Source organism: Coptis chinensis, chromosome 2 (genome assembly GCF_015680905.1).
Source record: "Coptis chinensis isolate HL-2020 chromosome 2, ASM1568090v1, whole genome shotgun sequence".
Classification (NCBI taxonomy): domain Eukaryota; kingdom Viridiplantae; phylum Streptophyta; class Magnoliopsida; order Ranunculales; family Ranunculaceae; genus Coptis; species Coptis chinensis.
In genome coordinates this window covers 96,703,603-96,709,652 of record NC_141457.1, presented here as the reverse complement: position 1 = coordinate 96,709,652, position 6,050 = coordinate 96,703,603, and the positions used below count along the sequence as shown (strand labels likewise).

The window sequence follows — 6,050 nt, the reverse complement described above, 5'->3', positions numbered from 1 at the left end:
TATATTGAGCTTGTGATCATAAATGCTATGGATTAATTTTTTTAATTATTATTATTTTATACTTGTATGAATATTAATTCCAAAGAAATATTGATTGAGAATGTGGCTTCTTTCAGCTCTTTGTAGTATTGTTAATATGATAGATAAATTATTAGTTTGATTGAAAGGCAAAAGCGGACCTAGGATATATATATATATAGATTTTTTTTTTTTTTTTTAATTTTTAATTTTTTTTTTAAATCTGAAATGTTTTAGCCACGGCTAATATCCGTAGATAACAAAAAGATATGTGTGGCAAAGCTACGGAAATTGCTACGGCTATTATCCCTCATAGAAATGATTGCCACGGCTTATGCCACGGTTGTTCTCAGTGGAACTTGCTACGGCTTATGCCACGGCAACGAACTGTGGTAGTTGCTACGGCTCTTCCCACGGCCATCTTCTGTGGGCACTTGCTACGGCTTTGCCACGGTCATTCTCAGTGGGAAGTTCCTACGGCTTGAGCTGTAGCATAGACCGTCGCAGTTACCTACGGTCATTAGCTGTAGCTAAACTTTTCCCGACAGGTCAAAACCCCACGGACTTGCGACAGTCGATAGCCGTGGCTAAAGACATTTACCCACAGTTTTCGTCCGTGGCTAACAATCAGCTTTCTTGTAGTGCAGTTTACACATATACAAACGTGCTGCCTAATACCATTTGACAAACTAGCATACTACTTGGCCATTAAAGGTGCTACACCAACGGAACCAGTGTGCAACATTTTAGTCGCGCACTATGAAATTTCACCAATCACTAACTCATCCATTCAGTTGAAAAGATTCCGTTTTGTACCTAAGCGTATCCCAGAACATGATACACCTATCTGCTTCTTGCTCTTTCATCACTTTAACAACACTAGGAACCCTGCATAAGCAATTAACATAAGTATTAATATATGCCAAAATGATTTAACACAAAAATAAATGTAATAACAGAGAAAGCACATCATTAAATTTGATTAGAAATTTTACAATGTAATAAACCAATTTGAGAAGTTCTCAAGTTCAAAACTCAGATGATACGGAACAGGTCAGATACGTGACACAGGTACAAGGTACGGCTTTTTAGAAATGTTAGGACACAGGTACGGCATATGGGTACGGATGATTAATATAAATATTTAGAATATATGCGATAATCTGAAAATTTTCTTGGTATTTCATTGAGTTAAGTCAGGGGAAAAAAACACTTTAACGTAGGTCAAAGCCAATCCAGCAGGAAGCCTCAAGAAACTGCTTTCATTTTAAGGGATCAGGACTATTTGATCAAATCTAATTGGTGGATTACAGCTAGAATCCATTTAGAGAAGTTCGATCAGAGAAAGGGAACTTGGGGAGAGATCTGTAAATCTTGGCCATTCGAGAGAAAGGAATCTCCTTCGCCAGCTCTCTCTCGTCTTCTCTGATCTCTCCTTTCTCTATCTGTCAAGATTTTTCTAGGTTCCTTTTTTGTTTTCTGGTGGGACACGTATTATGGCTGTGTCCAGGTATAGTAACTCCAAATAGTATTGCTTCTCAACAGAAGCATGTGTCTGTACGAAGAACTTCGCCAACTTATAATTTTAAAAGAAAATATTTCCATGTTACTAATGTTGCACTGAGGCGGAAGACATTCACATTATCACATACATTCTTAGGATATGCAGCTTCACTCAGCCTTTAGAGAATATTTCTGCCTTTTCCACCTCAGTCCAGAGCCCCAAGTCATAGGAGAAATGACTATCTTTAAGATTCTTGAATCCTTCTCCAGCGCCACGAGAAGGATCATTGAAGGACCTCTTCTTTTGCATAACAGCTATCAGATTAGCATAACAGAATTTCAAACATCTCCTTAATTACAAGGCTTGAATATATTTTGGATTGTTGGTGATTTATTTACCGTGAAGTCGGGGATTCAGATTTCCATTTTAGCAACACGCAAAAATATGGATATATTTTGGATTGTTGGTGATTTATTTACCGTGAAGTCGGGGATTCAGATTTCCATTTTAGCAACACGCAAAAATATGGATGCAATGGTTTAATTACTGTGGGGCATACTTTGTTTCGGTTTCTTTTTCTTTTACCGTTGTATCAGGTTAAATCATTCCTCGTCATTATGTTTGCCGTTTTTGTTGCTTAGTGAGTGTTTATAAATGTATGATATAAAACCTAGACCAGTAAAACAAGTTCCATTAATCACCTTAAAAGGTTCTGAACTAGACATATTATAAACCTTTCTAGACAAATAGATACCAATAAGATGACTGGAGAGAGACGCTTCAAGGAAAAGAGACAAAACGCACGTGCTTGGACAATAGAAAACAGAATGTACCTTCTTCAACTCTGCCTTAGGCGTCGCAGGTTCTTGGTAAAAACTTGGCATGGGAGTTGCTTTAAAGGTCAAGTTCTTCTTAAGTTGCTTAATTTCTGCTTCTAGAGTTTCCTGGACAATGTTTCCAGCATAATGTCAATAAGAGCAATATAAATTCTTTGCATCAATTGATGTATCAGTGTAACTAATAAGTTTTTATCCTAAAGAAATAGGATGCTTAACCTTGGATTTGGCGTGCAAGGTGGTTTTCTCGATTTCCTTTGCATGAGTCTTTTCATCAAACTTTGAGTAAGGGCCATTTGTTTTTTTTCTTATAAGACCTTGAGGTCTTATAACCTCTTATAAGATGTGGCCAAATTTTTGCCATTTTTTGTTTGTTTTTTTGCTTCTTATAAGAGGCGTTATTCTACTGAAATGTCTTATAAGAGGCTTCAATTCTATAAGTACCAAAATTAGATCTACTTCAATTTTATAAGTCTTATAACTTGAAAAATGACTCAAACACCCCCGTTCATATACTTCTAATCCCATTTATCTCTTCTTTCCTTTTCATTATCTTCTTCTCCAAATAACTCCATTGCCCTATCCACCACCGGTTACCACCACCACCACCACCAAACTATTAAAACCACCACCACCACTGCTGCCACTACCACCACTACCACCACCACCACTGCCGCCACTACCACCACCATCATTACCACCACCATCATCACCTCCACCACCACTATCACCGTACTATTAAGACTATCACCACCACCACCGTACTATTAAAACCACCACCATCACTACCACCGTGCTATTAAGACCAATATCATCACCTCCACTACCACTACCATCACCACCACTACTACCGTACTATTAAGACTATCACCACCACCACCACCACCACCGTGCTATTAAGATATCTACCACTTCTACTACTACTACTACTACCACTACCACCACCGTGTTATTAAGACCAATATCATCACTTCCACTACTACCACCACCGTGCTATTAAGACCACTACCACCACTGCCAATTAAAGTAGTTTCCTAAAATTGATATTATAATTATTAAAATTAATTTGAAATTGAAAATCAAACTATATCTTTGTTTCAAATTAATCTATTCATGTTAAATGTGATGTAAAGTAGGGTTATATTTGTCAAATAACCATCTATAAGATGTTATGTATTTGTTTTTTCTATTTTTACAAGTGCTTATAAGAGGAACTTAAAATGAAAAACAAACCACTTTATAAGACCATCTTATAAGACCCTCTTATAACACATGGTCTTATAAGACCCTAAAACTGTGTAACACAAAAATTATAGATGATCATCTATAATGACTGGTGGCCATGCAAATGAATAGTTTAACTAGTATTACCCCCATCCCCTAGATGGGAAATTAGGGTCTCCCCCCAATTTCTACCCTAATTTCCCATCTAGGGGGGGGGGGGGGGGGGGGTCCTAATTGGCTCACTAGTCATGAACCAGACTAACCTCTTTTCTTTTCTCTGCTCGTTCATCACACTTAAAGCTGAAGTTATAGGAAGGGAGAGTTCCTACTCTCTGGGGTTTGGAATCTGCAGTAGGACTTCTACAAAGACCTTAAGGAAACAGAAGATGTGGAGAACCATAAAACACTGAGAAAAGTGTCTTGAGAAACTTAGAAGTAGTAAATAATTTCAACATTTGTAAAGGATACGATGTGTGCCTTAACCATTTTTATTTGGCAGTCCCCAAACTCAAGCGACAACATATCACACACATTAATATATCACAATAAAAGGTCCTAACTAACAAGAACCTCCACGAAATCTAGATTGCAACTTGTAGTTAAAAAACAATGCCTTTACCTAAAGACGGAATTAAACATGAAATATGCAAAATATGGAAATAAATAAGGTGTTCAACTCCACACAGAAAGGAGAGACGGTAGAAAGTAAGTAAGAAAGATAGAAAAGTCAGTACAGCTTACTTCAGATTGTCAGAATGTGAGAAATTCAAGTTGAAAGAACCTAAGACAGACTTCCCCAGACTTCCCAGTTAACAACAATAAATGTAAATCACTAAGCGCGAGATACAAGACATGGAAACGAATGAAAATTAAAACAAATAAAACTGACACTGATTTGAAAAGAACCCCAAGGTGACAACAATCATACCTGGGAATTCCAAGTAGTACTCATGTTAAGACTTGTGAAAGAAAATGATTTCATTCTTAATCAATTGTTAGTTCTTATTACATTTATACACTACTCTTAGTTAGTTACAAAAGCTTAACAAGAATTAGTTACTAAATCATCTGGGCTGGCATGATTAGTTAGGTGTTGTCCTTATCCGTTATGCGGCTTGACTGCATTGACCGACTTTCATCATATATTTCCTTAATACCCCTTTCAAGTTGAAGGGAGATTGTTGAACCCCGACGGCTTGGATAGGAGCATCCAAATCGTTGAGTAGACAACCACTTTTGTGAAGTTATCTGCGCCAGTTGATCCTTAGTGCATAAATCTTGGACATCTAGAAATTTTGAAGTGACTAACTCTCTGACATAATGGTAATCAATTTCTACGTGGTTGGTCCTTGCATGAAAAACAGGATTATGCACCAAGGATATTGCACTGATGTTGTCACAGTGTAGAAGAGGACATCTGGGCAAAGAAATATGAAGATCTTTAAATAACTTGCGAGCCAATAAATTTACGTAGCGGTATGGGCAAGAGCTCACGTGATTCATACGTAGATGATCTTGCCACAGTGGGTTGCTTCTTTGCTGACCAAGAGATCGGATTTGATCCTAAGAACACAACAAATCCAGTGATGCTTCTTCTGTCCACTAGACAACCAGCCCAGTCAGCATCTGTGAAAGCATTTAAATGTAAAGAACCTTTTGTAAACAATAATCCATGAGTGATGGTACCTTTCATATACCTTAATATTCTTTTTTGATCTGACTTAAATGAGGTGACCTTGGATTGTGCATAAACTGACACACAAGATTTACAGCAAATGATATGTCTGGCCTAGTCCAAGTGAGGTATTGTAAGCCACCAACAAGAGACCTATACTCTGTAGGATCCAAGAGATATTCACCAGTATGAGCATCAAGTTTACAACTGCTAGAGATGGGAGTAGAACATGGTTTGACATGAATCATGTTGGCTTTGCTGAGAAGATCATAGACATACTTGGTGTGAGAAAGAAATAATCCATTTGATTGTCTTTTAACTTCAAGACCAAGAAAATAATGTATTGAACCAAGATCCTTCATAGCAAATAAAGAGCTGAGTTGAGAGATGATCCTTTTGTAAGTTGTAGGACAACTTCCTGTAATGAGAATGTCATTTACATATACTAGGACATATGTCAAAGATGTTGAATCTTTAAGTATGAAGAGAGAATGATCAGCATCTGATGTAGTAAATCCAAAACTGAGTAGAGCTTGATAGAGTTCCTCATACCAAGCTCTAGGAGCTTGTTTCAATCCATACAGTGATTTCATAAGTTTACACACATGCGTAGGCTTTTGAGGATCTTCAAAACCTTTAGGCTGAGACATATACACTTCTTCTTTCAAATGGCCATGAAGGAAGGCATTTGACACATCCAATTGCCTAATATCCCAGTTGAAATGCACTGCCAGTGACAATATAATTTTGATGCTAGCTAGCGGGTTTTGCTCTGAGACTGAATGTCTCTTGG

General features: G+C 37.4%; 1 long non-coding RNA gene across 1 annotated transcript; it reads right to left on the bottom strand.

The window, feature by feature from the left end:
* Positions 1 to 668: 668 nt before the first annotated feature.
* LOC147519351 (uncharacterized) lies at positions 669 to 4,046 on the bottom strand. Its single transcript, XR_015214213.1, has 4 exons — positions 3,846 to 4,046; positions 2,578 to 2,637; positions 2,356 to 2,466; positions 669 to 906 (listed from the first exon to the last, which is right to left on the bottom strand). It is a non-coding gene; the product is annotated as an uncharacterized LOC147519351 (long non-coding RNA).
* Between the last annotated feature and the right edge of the window lie 2,004 nt (positions 4,047 to 6,050).